The sequence below is a fragment of the Lepisosteus oculatus genome, unplaced genomic scaffold (genome assembly GCF_040954835.1).
Source record: "Lepisosteus oculatus isolate fLepOcu1 unplaced genomic scaffold, fLepOcu1.hap2 HAP2_SCAFFOLD_96, whole genome shotgun sequence".
NCBI lineage: Eukaryota > Metazoa > Chordata > Actinopteri > Semionotiformes > Lepisosteidae > Lepisosteus > Lepisosteus oculatus.
The window spans coordinates 365,390-382,200 of NW_027168432.1; the positions used below are offsets into that span (position 1 = coordinate 365,390).

Here is a 16,811-nt window from a genome sequence, read left to right on the forward strand (position 1 = left end):
TTTCACTTCAATGCGCGTCCTGATGTACCCCGGTCTCCCGCGTGACAGGTGGGGACAGGTGACAGGTCCACGTGACAGGTCCTATACTAACGAGGAAGACATCGCTCTCTCCGACCCCCGGCATCGTGTCCCGACCCACCGTGCTGGAAGCCGACTCGTGCTGTGATTCCTTTACGGAGCAGAAATGACAACCGAGGAGCCGAGAGATCATTTCAGCATTTCGCGTCTGAACGGAAAACACAAACGACCAACTCAGAATGATTTGCCTTTGACGCTTATCAAAGCGTTCTTTGTGCATCGAACAGACCCACTCACCTCTTAGTGTGGCGGGATCTGCACAGTGCATGTCGCAGCGCTCCCTGCTTTCACTTCAATGTGCTTCCTGATGTCGAGTCGTGTGCCGTGCGGAGGCTCTGAAAGCGAGAGCAATGAAAAGGTGCACGACGCTGTGTTAGAAAACAGAGAAGTGAAAGGCAGTCCTTTCTCTAAGGAGGTAAAAGAAAAGCTACTCCCCGTCGGGGAATCGAACCCCGTCTCCTGCGTGACAGGCGGGGATACTTGCCACTATACTAACGAGGAAGACATCACACGCTCCGACCCCCGGCATCGTGTCCCGACCCAGCGTGCTGGAAGGCGACGCGTGCTGTGATTCCTTTACGGAGCAGAAATGACAACCGAGGAGCCGAGAGATCATTTCAGCATTTCGCGTCTGAACGGAAAACACAAACGACCAACTCGGAATGACTTGCTTTGGACGCTTTTCAAAGCGTTCTTTGTGCACGACAACTGCGCCGCCTAGCAGATACAAATGGGTTGTACAACTTTGAAGTAGCAAATGGAAGAGGGCTAAGCCTCCTCTCTTTTAGCCCAGGTTCGATCTGTCTCCCAGAATCACCAGGGCGCACGCACACACACACACCCGTGCCGTTGAAGTACTCTGCTTCATTTCTAAGGGCAACTCAACATTCACTCCTACCCCGAGTGCAGAAAAGACAGCGTCTGCAGCAACAGCAGCTCAGGTCTCTGCACAGGAGCTAAGCTGCCCCCATCTCCTCTGCTCTGCGGCTCCTACGGAGTGGAGTCCTGCCTGGAGCCGTGTTTGCAGGCGGCGGCTCCCCGCACCCTGTCTGTGCGTCGTGTCCAAGAGCTCCTGGGAGGAAGAGAGAGCCCTCCGACTCGGGGGCTTTTCCACGGTCTGTGTGAGGAGGGGCGGGTGTGTCCAGCAGCTTATCGAGCGGAAGCCTGGGGCGGCGGAGAGCTGTGATCGTGCAGACCTTGAGGTGTCACCTCTTTGTCTGCTTTCCCGCCCTCCCTCCGCCCAAGCTCTGCTCCAAAGTAGCCCGGCAACCCCTCACACCTGCACGTGTCACAACCTAAGGTGTGGTCATGAGACACCCATGGGGTGTTGTTCTGTTCTTGCTAATTGTTTCCTGCCCGTCGCAGGCAGGAGTCCATGCGAGGAAGATGCGCTGGACAGATCTCAGAGGGCGCACCTGGGTGGCTTTCCTTCTGAGTGACGTTCCTGCAACACTCTCCCGCTACTCTTGGTGCGCTCATGCCGCAACACAGGAAGGCTGGAGCAGGTGGCTGTGGGCTCTGTGCACCGCCGAAATAGCTCAGCTGGGAGAGCGTTAGACTGAAGATCTAAAGATCCCGGGTTTCGGTGTTTTGTTTCATCGCGCCCTTTGTTCCTCTCTCCAGCGCCCCCTGCCTAAAGTGACGCGTCCCTTTCTCAGTCCGAAACGCAAGCGAGACACCAGCAGCAGTCCCTGCAGGTTTCCGTGGTGTAGCGGCTATCACGTTCGCCTAACACGCGAAAGGTCCCCGGTTCGAGACCGGGCGGAAACAGCCTCGTTTTGCACGCTCCTGTACTTCACAGAGGTATTGAGCGACCGGTCATTTGTTCCCAATGTATTTCCGGTGCCTTCATGCACTCTTGTACCAAACGCACGTTCCTTCTGTATGCGGAGCCGATCATTTGCAATTGGGCTGTGCCGACAGATCAGGACGAGCTCTGTCGGCTCAATAGCAGCGCAGGACCTGCAAGAACAACAGAAAGATTAGCATCCAGCGGGGGCTTCTTAGTGAGCCCAAGATCTCATCAAGAATCGGCTCCAGCAACAGGGCTGGGCGCATTGTTCCATTCTCCGACCACTCTCGGTGTAAACAAGTCCCTCCTGGTCTCTGCTTGAATTGCACTTTCCTGCGTTTGCTTTGGTGTAACTGGCTTCCCCTGCATGGGCGAATGTGAAGAAGATCCTTAGTAAGTCATTGAAGAAACCCGAGAAGAGGTCGGAGTGGTCTCTGTCGTTCATCAACGATCCAGTCAGGCAGTACTCCTCTGTAAAGCGCCGTTCGTTCACATCAATTGGCTTTTTTTTGCCTTCATTCGTGCAAGTAGTAAAAGCAGACGCCCCTATTCTGCCGTGACCCGGATTCGAACCGGGGTTGTTGCGGCCACAACACAAAGTACTGACCACTATACGATCACGGCGAGTTACCGATACACACGTGGCAGGGCGGAAAAGGCTGTGCTCTCTTCGTGTGACATAATTCGGGAAAGTCCTGACGTTGCATTTCAACTGAGCCCCAGTATACATCGACCCTTCGACACTCTGAGTGACAGCTCTCTTGCGTGTTTTCTCATATTTATGTAGTTTGCTTGCATGATGCCCGGAACAGCAGGGTTGTGCACTCCCATATGGTCTAGCGGTTAGGATTCCTGGTTTTCACCCAGGCGGCCCGGGTTCGACTCCCGGTATGGGAACGTGTCAATCTTGCCTCCTGCTTTCCAAAAAATCAGCACTGTGTACGAAGGAGCCGCATTAAAACTACTCAACGTGCGAGAAGAGGGGGCGCTTGTTTCCAGCCGAAACTTCTCGCGTGTGAGACGAGCTGACCATCGCTGCAGGAGGTGGGAGGGTCACTCTGGTAGACAGGGCTGACCTTCGGCAACAGGATTTATACTCTCCAAGATGATATTTGCACTTTCTGGAGAGGCCATTTTCTCCACTTCAGTAGCCCGATTTCGTCGATTGCGTGGAGAGGGCTGTAGAATGTGGCGCCGTCTTTCCTGCTCCGTCCATGACAGGCGTGCTGGTCTCTGGAGAGAGAGCACGGTCCATCAGCGCACTCCAATAAAGGCACTGGAAGCAGCTGAATCGCATTGGCGAAGCTCAGCACTGGGCCGCTGGGCATGTCTTACCACTGTTTCCGTAGTGTAGTGGTTATCACGTTCGCCTCACACGCGAAAGGTCCCCGGTTCGAAACCGGGCGAAAACAGATTTCTTTTGTCGCCACGCACAAAAGGGGATTGGGGATTCGCCTAGCGCTGTGATCGAACAGACCCACTCACCTCTTAGTGTGGCGGGATCTGCACAGTGCATGTCGCAGCGCATCCTGCTTTCACTTCAATGCGCGTCCTGATGTACCCCTGTCTCCCGCGTGACAGGTGGGGACAGGTGACAGGTCCTATACTAACGAGGAAGACATCGCTCTCTCCGACCCCCCGGCATCGTGTCCCGACCCACCGTGCTGGAAGCCGACGCGTGCTGTGATTCCTTTACGGAGCAGAAATGACAACCGAGGAGCCGAGAGATCATTTCAGCATTTCGCGTCTGAACGGAAAACACAAACGACCAACTCAGAATGACTTGCCTTTGACGCTTTTCAAAGCGTTCTTTGTGCACGACGACTGCGCCGCCTAGCAGATACAAATGGGTTGTACAACTTTGAAGTAGCAAATGGAAGAGGGCTAAGCCCCCTCTCTTTTAGCCCAGGTTCGATCTGTCTCCCAGAATCACCAGGGCGCACACACACACACCCGTGCCGTTGAAGTGCTTTGCTTCATTTCTAAGGGCAACTCAACATTCACTCCTACCCCGAGTGCAGAAAAGACAGCGTCCGCAGCAACAACAGCTCAGGTCTCTGCACAGGAGCTAAGCTGCCCCCATCTCCTCTGCTCTGCGGCTCCTGCAGAGCGGAGTCCTGCCTGGAGCCGTGTTTGCAGGCGGCAGCTCCCCACGCTCTGTCTGTGCGTCGTGAAATTAATTAATAACGTTAATAAATTTATAAAGTTATAAATTAGAAATTAATAACGATATAATTATATTCATGTACCGCAACACAAGAATAGTACACGCTGTACATTGTCTGTCGATAATGTTTCTGTAGTGCTTTAGTGGGTTAGGTTCCTGACTTCCATGTCACACGGTCTATGATTGAATCCCATGGAACTATGACTTTATTTTTTAACAAACATTTCTTTGAAAAAATGAAACGTTTCCCTTGGTCAGAGATTAAATAAAACCTCACTTTTTTAGGTTTTACTGTGCAGAGTGAGGTTTTACCTCACTTTTTTTGAGCAGAAGGTTTACTGTGACCTGAGAAGGGCCGGCATCCAATCACGGTGGTAAATACACACAAGCTCTCACTCATCTGAGCTACATGGCTACCAAGATGATCTCGGGTGCGCCGAGCTGGTACGGAACATATTGAACTGATCGACGGCGAATTGTCTCTCAGACAGGCTTTTCACCTCTAAGCTCCCTGACTGACAGTGATCAGCTAGGTAGTGAAACAGTCAGCTGCTTCTAAGCCTTAAACAGCTGCATCTCGGCGCTTCCACGGAGAGATGATTTGAAAGCCGAACATCACCCATTGGGAACACCTTACTATCACTAGTTTAAGAGACTCTTAAGGTCTTGCAGAGGTGCCTGTCTAATAGCATGCGCTTTGCAAGCTATAGGTGTTTAGGCTGAGGCAGAATGCCTGTTAACAAAATGTTTTTCTAAAGGTGTGTCCAAGTGGCTGCAAAAGGACAACGCTCCTGGGGTGCTGTGGCTTAGTTGGTTAAAGCGCCTGTCTAGTAAACAGGAGATCCTGGGTTCGAATCCCAGCGGTGCCTTCTTTGTTCTGTCTTCTTGAACAGTACTGGTCGTTATGGACAACCGCCTACAGCTAGACTTAATTAAATGCAAGTATTCATTTCCTGTCTTTAACGCGACTTGTTTTTCTTAAAATGGATGCAACTTGCAAAACATGAAATACAAACCTTGCTAATCAGCGCTAGCGGCTGGCAAAAAAAAAAGAAGTCAGCAATGTTTTTTTCTTTAACCTTAACCCTACTAATGGAGAAGAGTTAAACGACCGAGTCTATGCAGCTTAAACGGTGCGCACGTCGGGTTCTTAGCTGGTAAATCACGCTCACCCCAGTCCTTAATCTTTTAAAGAGGATACAAAATTGAACCTAGTCGCCACATCACATACATCCTGTTCAATGATAAAAAGGTAACATCTATCCTCGCTCCAGACTAAATCTCACGTTGAGGGCATATTTTTTTTCACTTTACCGTGAGTCGGGCTCGGCTGCACAGAGGAGAGAGCAGAGCAATGAGGTCACGGGGACAGGGGAGTCACACGCTGGCGGTTTGAATACGCGGAAGATCACTGAGGGATCCACAGTATATGGACCCTCCGTGCGCCATCAGTCCGCACTCCGGACTCTGAATCCTGCCATCCGAGTTAAGATCTCGGCGGAACCTGAGGCACAGTTCCTTCTTAAAACGTAATCTGGTGAGCATTTCTAGAATCGTACTTGTATAGATGCAGCCTTTAATGTGTTGCTAGGTTAAAATTGATGACTTCTTGTATTTCAGTAGGCAACTGCCCTCTTGATTTCGGATTTAATTTCTATATTACAGGGGCGCTTTTATGATGACAGAGTCATGTTCAGGTACTTTGCTTGATGGAGGAAGCTCATTTCGGACTCTGTGATCTGCTCACCTGGAAAGGTCTGCTGTACTACTACAAGAGAGAAGTAGTCTGGAAGAAGGGACAATTTTATGATGCTTTGGAAGGTAATGTTTTTTTTTTCTTTGAAATCGAAATGAATCAGAATAGCAGTGCAAAAGACAAACTCTTGGTTTGGTTTAAAGAGATATGGTTTTAAAACAGACAACATGGAGAAAACAGGTGTTTCTCACTTTTGGAAAAGAATGGACCGGGGGTAATATTTTACTAGTTGCAGGGCTGAGCTCACTGGGTTACAGTCCTGCAGTGTCACACCACGTCCAGTGGCGCAATGGATAACGCGTCTGATTACGAATCAGGAGATTGTAGGTTCGACTCCTACCTGGCTCAGGTCATTTTTAAACGCATCGGGCTGCTCCCTAAGTAGTCTGTGCTACTTACTGCATTGTAATTGCACCCAGTAAGAGATTTCCTTCATGTAAATGAACTGCACCTGACAGCTTTAGAAAAACACCTGGGCTCAGTACGGTGCTGAGAACTCAGCGTTGCTGTTCTAATTAGCACGCACTGCATCGGCTATGAACCCGAACTTTTCAATTATTCCGATCAGTAAGTCAACACGTAGTCCACATGAAAGGAAGAATAATCTCTTGTCTGTCTCTTGCTTTTATAGAACTGAATGTCCCTGACAATGTACTGTTAGTTTTAATTGAAGAACGGCATTTGTGTTCAAATATACCAGACAAGTTTACGTAACTGCTCGTGCGACACTCAGTTGTAATTAGTCAAGAAATAAAGTCGAACAACAGCTGCGGGTTTGATTCTGAACGTACAGATGCAGCCATTCAAAATGGGTGAGGTATTTCGCGGATGGATTTCTAGTCCATCGCTTTAACCACTCGGCCACGACTACAGCAAGCCCCACCGCCGTTGCGTTCTTGCTACATTCTTACCTGGATCGCGAGGCGCCGGCGGAAGCCTATTTCAAAGTCGTTCTCCGTTTCAAAAAAACATTTCCAAAATACAAGCCTTGCAGACAGACACGCCTCAGAGGACTTAAGGGTGGCTTCATGTCGGAATGATAAAGTCTCCCCGTCCGGACATGAAAATGCCACTTTGTTACACACACAAAAAGAATCAACAACAGAGAAATGCCCACAAGCATTTCAAAAGCCGCACCACGCCGCACTTGAAATAGCTCTTACATTAGAGGTAGACGCAGGAATCGCCTTTTTATTTACGCTCTTACCAACGCGATGGAAAGCAAAACAAAGCAAAGCAGAGCAAAACAAAACGAACAAACGAAAACCCTCACGTCCCGCACTTGCATATAACGCCGTTACGTGCCCAAGCGGTATTGTACATCATCCTAGCACTGCACCCCGGGGCGTACGGTATAAGGGAACGAGCACACGCCGCGAATCATCTCGAAACACTCCCTACAGCTGTAAGGCGCCTTGAAGCGTGCACCCCCAACATTCTTCTTTGTGCATCTGTGAAAGGTAAACTCTTGAGCAAACCCTGAACCAGCTCTAAGGAAACTAATCCGATTAGACGTTACTTTGACTCATCTTTTTACGCTCAGTGCTGGATTGCTCAAACTCTTACAGGGGATTCTGAGCGGTGTCTGCATACACGCAGTCTGATACGGGTGCTGAAAGCTTGAGCTACTCTCAATGTCATGCTGCCTTTCCCCGGAGTAAATCTGTTACATTGAAAGAATGCTTCTCGCAGGTTCAAAAAGGGACCCTTGTTAATTGGAGAAATCAATGATTTCGAATGAATTCTGTATGCGTTAAAAGACAGCTATACACAGAAAACATGCAGGACACTGCTCACGATGTTTCCCGAGCCGAAACACAGTGCGTTTTTCCAAGCCATTTGACAACGCCCGCCCACTGAAAACTGCAGCAGATCGTGTAAAGGCGTTCAACTTTGTAACTACTGCACGCACAGGAAGCAGAATAAATTCCTCTTTTCAAACTGTCAAAGGTTTGCTTTGCGAACGCTGCAGGACATCGCACAATCTCTTTTGAACGGGGACAAACGATTTCTTATGGGGCGCAGTAAGTACAGACGTTTAAAAAGCTCCACTCATGCCGACGATGCAGCATGAAGAAGCGCAACCTAACGTTTGACAGACAAAAGCCGGGCGCCGCTACGAGCAATATGAAATCAAACTGACAGCACACGGCGGTTCGCGCTGACTCAAAAGTGATCTCGACAGACGCTGTTCTCTGCATAACGCTGAAAGAGCTAAAGAGCGTTTCTGTTGAGACGTAACAAGCTCGTTTCTTTCTACCATGATGTCACCATGACCAAATCTGTCTTTAAACACCTTGCTCAGTCTCTGACGAGACTGTCAAAAATTGCTTTCGCCGATTGTATTGCAAACCGGCGGAAGCAGGGTATTGGGAAAAGTTTTCAACTAGCAATAATCGCGCCTCGGCTAAACCTCACAGGCTACGATACTGCCACTGCGCAAAGCTGACGGTTGCCAGGCAACCGCAGGGATCCTATGGAAATTGTTATCGATCGTCTCATGGCATGTCGTTGCTGTAACGCTTCATATTTGTCGTCTTCTTCTTCTAGCTTGAGGTTTTGAAGAATTTCATGACAGACAAGGGCTCCGTCGGGAACAAAGGCCGTTGTGAGAAAACAGTTGCTTATTTTCAGCACCAGAAATACAACCCTTTAAATACAAGATGACAGAACAATGACGAAGGGCATGCCGGGAGGAACTCATGCACTACAGTGGAAAGGGGGCGGGCACGTACAGTTCACATTCAAGCCACAAGTACTCTTCTCGGATGTTGCACAAACAAATCCTAACGTCTTGAAAGCATTGCAGCATGTTTGTGTCCCACTTCCCGTGACTGCAGGACGACTGACACGAACGGACAAACACAATCTGTGGCGTTTAGCGTGACATAGTCTTGCAGGCATCTTGCTGTCTAACTGCAATACTATACCGCTGGAGGAAACAGTCCATCTGGCCATGCAACTCATTTGAGCGTTGGTGGTATAGTGGTGAGCATAGCTGCCTTCCATGCAGTTGACCCAGGTTTGATTCCCAGCCAACGCAGTGGTGAATATTTTCAAATGCTGTCACAAGCCTTGGATTGTGACTAGCAAAGCGAAGCCTTCTGAAAGAGCTAAAGCACTGCAAAACGGAATTGAGGGAGAATCTTACAGGGGATTCTGAGCGGTGTCTGCATACACGCAGTCCGATACGGGTGCTGAAAGCTTGAGCTACTCTCAATGCTGCCTTTCCCTGGAGTAAATCTGTTACATTGAAACAGCCCCGGGAGTGCTGTCCTTTTGCAGCCACTTGGACACACCACTCAGACACATCTGCATTCGGTGTGTGCTCCGCCTGCTCGCTGAGCAAGTTGCCACCTTTACATACAATAGCAACATCGACACCAAGAGAAAGGATGACAAATGGCTTTTATCTGGAACTTTTCATGTGCAAGGAGCTCAATGTGCTTTCTGTGTACAACAGGGCCACTGAACTCCACACTGGCCACTGAACTACAGCAGTGGCTTGCTGGCTTGACATCTCCCAAGGAAAATGTTGAAATCGCATGTGGAACAGGAAAATGACCCTCGAGTACAAGGGAAAAAAAAGAAAAAGATCATCTGGAGTGTGCCAACCCAGTTGGGACAACCCAGTTTTGTTGACGAAGTGGCCGAGTGGTCAAGGCGATGGACTGCTAATCCATTGTGCTCTGCACGCATGGGTTTGAATCCCATCCTCGTCGGTTTCCATGTCTGACATGTGTGACGTTGGCCCTCCTGTTGTTTGCTCCAGATCTAGAGCTGTACATTTTCTAGCGGTGGCTGAACATGGTATAGTAGGCTAACGTCGGTATCGAGCAGTGACAGTAACAGTATTTACGTGCCGCTGCTGCCAAGTGGCTCTGGGTTGAGACCGCGTTTCCACTTACTTGCAACGCAAACGGAGAAAGCGATTTTTGACAGTCTCTTGAGAGACTGCGCTAGGTGCTTAGGGATAGACTTTGTAAGTTCCCCCTGGGATGGTGGCCTCTCAAATAGTTTGTGATTCCTCTAGACGTTTATACAGTAGAAGCCTGCTTCGTGGCTTAAATCCAAGCTAAGGAAACGAGTTAGATGTCTGATGCAGAACTGCGAATTCAATGAAGGGGAACACTACAGTACATTGCACTGTATGTGTGAGGAAAGCTGCCCCCTTCTGTCCCTTGTCGACCGAACAGAGTACTGTAAAGGATACCGCCAAGAAACTTTAGGATGCTGGTTGGAATCCAGCTCCAAAGAAGCCCCTTTGGGTGTTATGTCATCAAAAAGTAAGAACAGCGAATCTCCCTTTGATCAAAAGCGCAACAGAACTGTTTTCCGTGGAGCAGCTTTCAGACCCGCAGACCTGTTTTATTTGTAGGGCAGGGCGCATTCCCAAATGCGAATCTCCTGTTTTAGAAATGCTTTGGGCGGCGTGAAGTGAAAATAAGAAATGGGCTCCAGATGCACATGGAAGCAATCAAGTGTTTCATCCGAGCTGTTTCAAAGACTGCTCAAGAGCTTTCCTTTCACAGAGGCGCAACGATTAATGATGGGGGTGCACCCTTCAATGCGCCTTCCCAGTGGGCATTGATTCGTCGAATATACGTATATTTACAGCGAAAATACGGCTATACGTATATATACGTCGCCTCGACGTATAATCAACGTCGAATTGCAACCATAAAATCGACGACATGAATAAACGCATATATAACATCGAAAACACATCTAACACAGTGCCTGAGGCTTTTTACTGTATGTATCGTGTGTGCCGCAACTAGGAGTATACGGCACTCTGCACAGTGTTCGAAGTAAATTATTTTCGCAGTAATAAATTTATTATATTTACTATATTTATTATACACGTGTAAATTTATTACTGCGAAAATAATTTACTTCGAACACTGTGCAGAGATTCTAGACAAATTGCAGACAACATTTAGACGTCTAAGGTATGCGTTTAATAGACGAATATTATACGTCTTTTGCCCACTGTGCTGCCCTCTTGATTTCGGATTTAATTTCTTTATTACAGGGGCGCTTTTATGATGACAGAGTCATGTTCAGGTACTTTGCTTGATGGAGGAAGCTCATTTCGGACTCTGTGATCTGCTCACCTGGAAAGGTCTGCTGTACTACTACAAGAGAGAAGTAGAGTCTGGAGGAAGGGACAATTTTATGATGCTTTGGAAGATAGTTTTTTTTTTCTTTGAAATCGAAATGAATCAGAATATCAGTGCAAAAGACAGACTCTTGGTTTGGTTTAAAGAGATATGGTTTTAAAACAGACAAAATGTAGAAAACAGGTGTTTCTCACTTTTGGAAAAGAATGGACCGGGGGTAATATTTTACTAGTTGCAGTGCTGATCTTACTGGGTTACAGTCCTGCAGTATCACACTGGATAACGTGTCTGACTACGGATCAGGAGATTGTAAGTTCGACTCCTGCCTGGCTCGGGTTGTTTTTAAACGCATCGGGCTACTCCCTAAGTAGTCTGTGCTACTTACTGCATTGTAAGAGTACCCAGTAAGAGATTCCCTTCATGTAAAGGAACTGCACCTGAAAGCTTTAGAAAAACACCTGGGCTCAGTACGGTGCTGAGAGCTCAGCTTTGCTATTCTAATTAGCACGCACTGCATCGGCTATGAACCCGAACTTTTCAATTATTCCGATCAGTAAGTCAACACGTAGTCCACATGAACGGTAGAAATATTCTCTTGTCTGTCTCTTGTTTGTATAGAACTGAATGTCCCTGACAATGTACTGTTAGTTTTAATTGAAGAACGGCATTTGTGTTCAAATATACCAGACAAGTTTACGTAACTGCTCATGCGACACTGAGTTGTAATTAGTCAAGAAATAAAGTCGAACAACAGCTGCGGGTTTGATTCTGAACGTATGAGATTTCAGCGCCTTTTACTTCCATTGACAAATGACAGAGATTCGAAGAGAGATCCTTCAGACCAGCAAGCAAACCCACGGCTATTTCGGTTTTCTATCTAGGCAACGTTGGTGTCTGCAATAGCATACATGAAAGCGTGATGCAATTTCTGTGGCTACATTTGTTGCACGTCATGCACAGTAAGAGTGTTTCTAACACCAAATAAAAAGTCAACAATTAGCGATCACGCCTTCTCCTCAGTTAACCCACTGAAACCCTTGCTGTTAACAGTTCTTTACTGCGTGCTTTACGAGCACCTACATATTGTGTCGGTTCTTTCAGCTGTATTCATTAGGTTTTCAAAGGCATAAGTAGAGCACCAGAGGTGCGAACGCAAAATGTGTGGTTATCTGAAGAATGTATTTCCATGGCAGCAGGGCCAAGCGATTTAGCGTTCTTATAGTACCAGGAAAGGAGAAGCGGCACTTAGCCTCTGCCTCGCAGGCACAAGGTGACGTGCGGCAGACGCCGGAGTCGGCAGGTTTCGAACCTGCGCGGGGAAGCCCCAACGCATTTCGAGCCCATCGCCTTAACCACTCGAGCACGACAAAAGCGAGCCCGCCGCCGCCGCCGCATTCCTCCTATAATCAAACACGGACTGCGAGGTGGCTGCGGAAACCTTTTTAAAGTTGCTCTCCGTTAAAAAAAAAATACCTTTCACAAGATACGTGCCGGCAGACAGACACGCCTCAGAGGGTTTAAGGCTGGCTTCACGTTCAAATGATAAAGTCCCCCCGTCCGGATGTCAAAATGCAACGTTGTCAGACAGAACAAACATCAACAAACCACAAATGTGGACAAGGATTTTACAAGCTGCACCACACTGCACTTTCAAAAGCATTTACGTTCGTGTTAGACGCAGGACTTGCCTTTGATTTGCGCGCTTACGAACGCCATGGAAAACGAAACTAAACTAAAGCCCTCAGCTCCTGCACTTGATTATAATGCCGTTACGTGTCGAAGCAGTAATTTACGTCATCCTACCACTGCAACACGGGGAATAGAGAGAAATGAGCACACGCTACGAATCGTCTCAATCACTCCCTAGAGTCGTAAGGCGCATTGAAGGGTGCACCCCCATCATTAATCGTTGCGCCTCTGTGAAAGGAAAGCTCTTGGGCAGTCTTTGAAACAGCTCGGATGAAACACTTGATTTCTTCCATGTGCATCTGGAGCCCACCCAGTGGGCAAAAGACGTATAATATACGTCTATTAAACGCATACCTTAGACGTCTAAATGTGGTCTACAATTCGTCTAGAATGAAATTCTAATATACGTCTAAAGTTATACGTCAATTATACGTCTATGTTTAGACGTTCATTATACATAAATGGTTGGAGTTCTATTATACGGATAAATTTAGAGGACTATTATACATATATGGTTGGAGTTCCGGATAACTTTAGAGGTCTATTATACGTATATGGTTAGAGGTCTATTATACGCATAACTTTAGAGGTCTATTATACGTATATGGTTAGAGGTCTGTTATACGTATATGGTTAGAGGTCTATTATACGGATAACATTAGAGGTCTATTATACGTATATGGGTAGAGGTCTATTATACATCAAAGATAGGTTTTATAGGTGTAGAAACAAGTAAACCAAGCCAATGATTAGATTTAGAAATGTATTCTGAAAATACACATTCACACCTGAAACATGTATTTCAAATTATACATTGTATACAATCAATCAACAATCAACATATGGGCAATAATCATAAAAAACACAACTAGTCTTGAACTTCAGCTACAAATTCTGGTAACATGGCAATATACAGTATAGGTGAGTAGCACCTGAAGAAGGCTCCACGGCCGAAACGTTGTGTTCTCTTTCTTCTTTTTTTCAGCATGGAATAAACCTATTACTTGTTCCAATATACAGTATAGTAATGACAAACACAAAACTAATTACATTAACACACTAACTCAAAACCACATTTTGATTCAAATATACATTTTAAAATGTACAACTTCTATATTTCCAAGAAAAAAAAATATTACAATGGAAGTTAAGATGATTTTTGTCCACTATTTGCAAACCCTGTCTAATTGTCCTAACAGTTAGAACCAAAAACCTATTATTTTCAGTGTCCAGATCTCCTGGCCCCCTGCCTTGCATATGCATTCTTCAAGTAACACATTGCATGGTCCTTTATTTCTTTTTCTGTTGATGTAGGGTGGGACTTCAGCACCGCAGCTAGGAGAAAATTATATAATATTACTTCCCAAATAAATGATGATTAATATCTTCTTTAGTATAATCTAAAAAATGAACGGTTTACTAAGCTCAAAACTGAAATAAATGTATAAAATTTAGCTTGCATCATAGCAGTTGAGCAATAAAGTCTGTCCTAATTAAAGAGTACCCAAAGTTTGAAAGTACAACATAGAATAAGAATAGAGAAACGGCAAAACGATTTTGTGTCATCTTCCCCATTCACACTATTTTATGTGCCATTTTTTGCTTATTCACGTACTATTTTAATCAAAATAATATTAAGAAAGATCTGTATGTATTCAGATAGTATTATTATTGTTCATACTTACTCGTCAAAAGAGGATTGCTGAGATATTTGCGGATATACTTCTACATTTGAAAAACGTGTCCAAAATGGTGACCAACGAATACTAGCAATGCATTGTGGTATATAAGCGGAAAATATGCTGGGTTCGATATTTTCTCAACGTATGCGTTTATTAATGTTGTCGATATTATGGTTGAAATATAACATTGAAAATACATCGCGGCTATGTGCCCCCTGCTATGAGCTGATGTGCAATTTTAACGCATGTAGTTAGTAAGGATCGGTCACTGTTGTATGGTATTATATATAATGACATTATGGAATAGGATGGGGACAGGCCTGGCATCACGGGGGGAGGGGGGAATGTCGCCCCTTCAGTTTTGGGCAAAAAGATTTACCTAACTTAATTTGCGCCCTAAAAAAATAGTTGTACTTTGTCAATGGTCAGACAACACTAAATGACACGAACAGTCACTCAGTCTGTTTGATGGGCAGGAGGGCTATCCGTCCAGGAACTGCACATATCAGTGTCGTTATTGAGTGTCAACATTACGATCCTGTTTGCTCAGGTGGACCGATTCCTTGCAGTAGTTTATCATTATACTTAAAATCGTTATATAACTAGGACTAGTTATAGCAGTCTGTGCTTTCTGTTGGTTTTACAACATTTTTTCTTAACGATTCAGAACGTCCATGTAGCTGCAAAAATGAACGCTTATGGTACTTTTCGCTCCAGGCAATACTCTCCAGTGAGAGTGACGAAAAATGTGAAACTGAACTTCATCGCAAATACCAGATTGCTAGTCGATATCTTCTATCATGAAGCACTAATCAATGGCATAGCTGCGAGATTTCATTTGGGTAGCTGCACCGTACAGCTCCGTTTCAACCGAAATATCACCCCCGCTCAGAATTTCAGACGCCCCCCTACAGATTTTTCCCCGGGCACCGCGCACTGATGGGAGACGGGGTTTCCAGGAAATGGTATCAACTTTTCTCAAGAAAATAAAAATAGAAACTCTATAGGCACTCAAACATTTTACTGTTTTTTTTTCAGGCAGGTGGCAAGACCCCTCCGCAAAACCCTTGTATGCCAAGCTGTGGGCATTGATTCGTCGAATATACGTATATTCACGGCGAAAATAAGGTTATACGTATATATACGTCGCCTCGACGTATAATCAACGTCGAATTGCAACCGTAAAATCGACGACATTAATAAATGCATATATAACGTCGAAAACACATCTAACACTAGGAGTATACGGCACTCTGCACAGTGTACGAAGTAAATTATTTTCGCAGTAATTAATTTACACGTGTATAATAAATATAGTAAATATAATTAATTACTGCGAAAATAATTTACTTCGTACACTGTGCAGAGTGCTGTATACTCCTAGTGTTAGATGTGTTTTCGACGTTATATATGCGTTTATTAATGTTTATTTCACAGTGTCGTGCACCTTTTCATTGCTCTCGCTTTCAGAGCCTCCGCACGGCACACGACTCAACATCAGGAAGCACATTGAAGTGAAAGCAGGGAGCGCTGCGACATGCACTGTGCAGATCCCGCCACACTAAGAGGTGAGTGGGTCTGTTCGATGCACAAAGAACGCTTTGATAAGCGTCAAAGGCAAATCATTCCGAGTTGGTCGTTTGTGTTTTCCGTTCAGACGCGAAATGCTGAAATGATCTCTCGGCTCCTCGGTTGTCATTTCTGCTCCGTAAAGGAATCACAGCACGAGTCGGCTTCCAGCACGGTGGGTCGGGACACGATGCCGGGGGTCGGAGAGAGCGATGTCTTCCTCGTTAGTATAGGACCTGTCACGTGGACCTGTCACCTGTCCCCACCTGTCACGCGGGAGACCGGGGTACATCAGGACGCGCATTGAAGTGAAAGCAGGATGCGCTGCGACATGCACTGTGCAGATCCCGCCACACTAAGAGGTGAGTGGGTCTGTTCGATCACAGCACTAGGCGAATCCCCAATCCCCTTTTGTGCGTGGCGACAGAAGAAGTCTGGTCTGTTTCCTCCCGGTTTCGATCCGGGGATCTTTCGCGTGTGAGGCAAACGTGATAACCACTACACTACGGAAACTGTGGTCAGATGTGCCCAGCGGCCCAGCGCTGAGCTTCACCAATGCGATTCAGCTGCTTCCAGTGCCTTTATTGGGATGCGCTGATGGACCATGCTCTCTCTCCAGAGACCAGCACGCCTGTCATGGACGGAGCAGGAAAGACGGCGCCACATTCTACAGCCCTCTCCACGCAATCGACGAAATCGGGCTACTGAAGTGGAGAAAATCGCCTCTCCAGAAAGTGCAAATATCATCTTGGAGAGTATAAATCCTATTGCCGAAGGTCAGCCCTGTCTACCAGAGTGACCCTCCCACCTACTGCAGCGATGGTCAGCTCGTCTCACACGCGAGAAGTTTCGGCTGGAAACAAGCGCCCCCTCTTCTCGCACGTTGAGTAGTTTTAATGCGGCTCCTTCGTACACAGTGCTGATCTTTTGGAAAGCAGGAGGCAAGATTGACACG

At 46.5% G+C, this 16,811-nt stretch overlaps 6 non-coding genes across 6 annotated transcripts; 4 read left to right on the forward strand and 2 right to left on the reverse strand.

Moving 5' to 3' along the window:
• Positions 1 to 1,775: 1,775 nt before the first annotated feature.
• On the forward strand, positions 1,776 to 1,848 carry trnav-aac (transfer RNA valine (anticodon AAC)). Its single transcript has one exon. It is a non-coding gene; the product is annotated as a tRNA-Val (tRNA).
• A 574-nt stretch (positions 1,849 to 2,422) lies between these two features.
• On the reverse strand, positions 2,423 to 2,494 carry trnah-gug (transfer RNA histidin (anticodon GUG)). Its single transcript has one exon. It is a non-coding gene; the product is annotated as a tRNA-His (tRNA).
• Positions 2,495 to 2,695: 201 nt separating this feature from the next.
• On the forward strand, positions 2,696 to 2,767 carry trnae-uuc (transfer RNA glutamic acid (anticodon UUC)). Its single transcript has one exon. It is a non-coding gene; the product is annotated as a tRNA-Glu (tRNA).
• A 442-nt stretch (positions 2,768 to 3,209) lies between these two features.
• On the forward strand, positions 3,210 to 3,282 carry trnav-cac (transfer RNA valine (anticodon CAC)). The gene has a single exon. It is a non-coding gene; the product is annotated as a tRNA-Val (tRNA).
• A 1,550-nt stretch (positions 3,283 to 4,832) lies between these two features.
• On the forward strand, positions 4,833 to 4,906 carry trnat-agu (transfer RNA threonine (anticodon AGU)). The gene has a single exon. It is a non-coding gene; the product is annotated as a tRNA-Thr (tRNA).
• A 3,192-nt stretch (positions 4,907 to 8,098) lies between these two features.
• On the reverse strand, positions 8,099 to 8,240 carry LOC138237425 (U4 spliceosomal RNA). Its single transcript, XR_011188957.1, has one exon. It is a non-coding gene; the product is annotated as a U4 spliceosomal RNA (small nuclear RNA).
• Between the last annotated feature and the right edge of the window lie 8,571 nt (positions 8,241 to 16,811).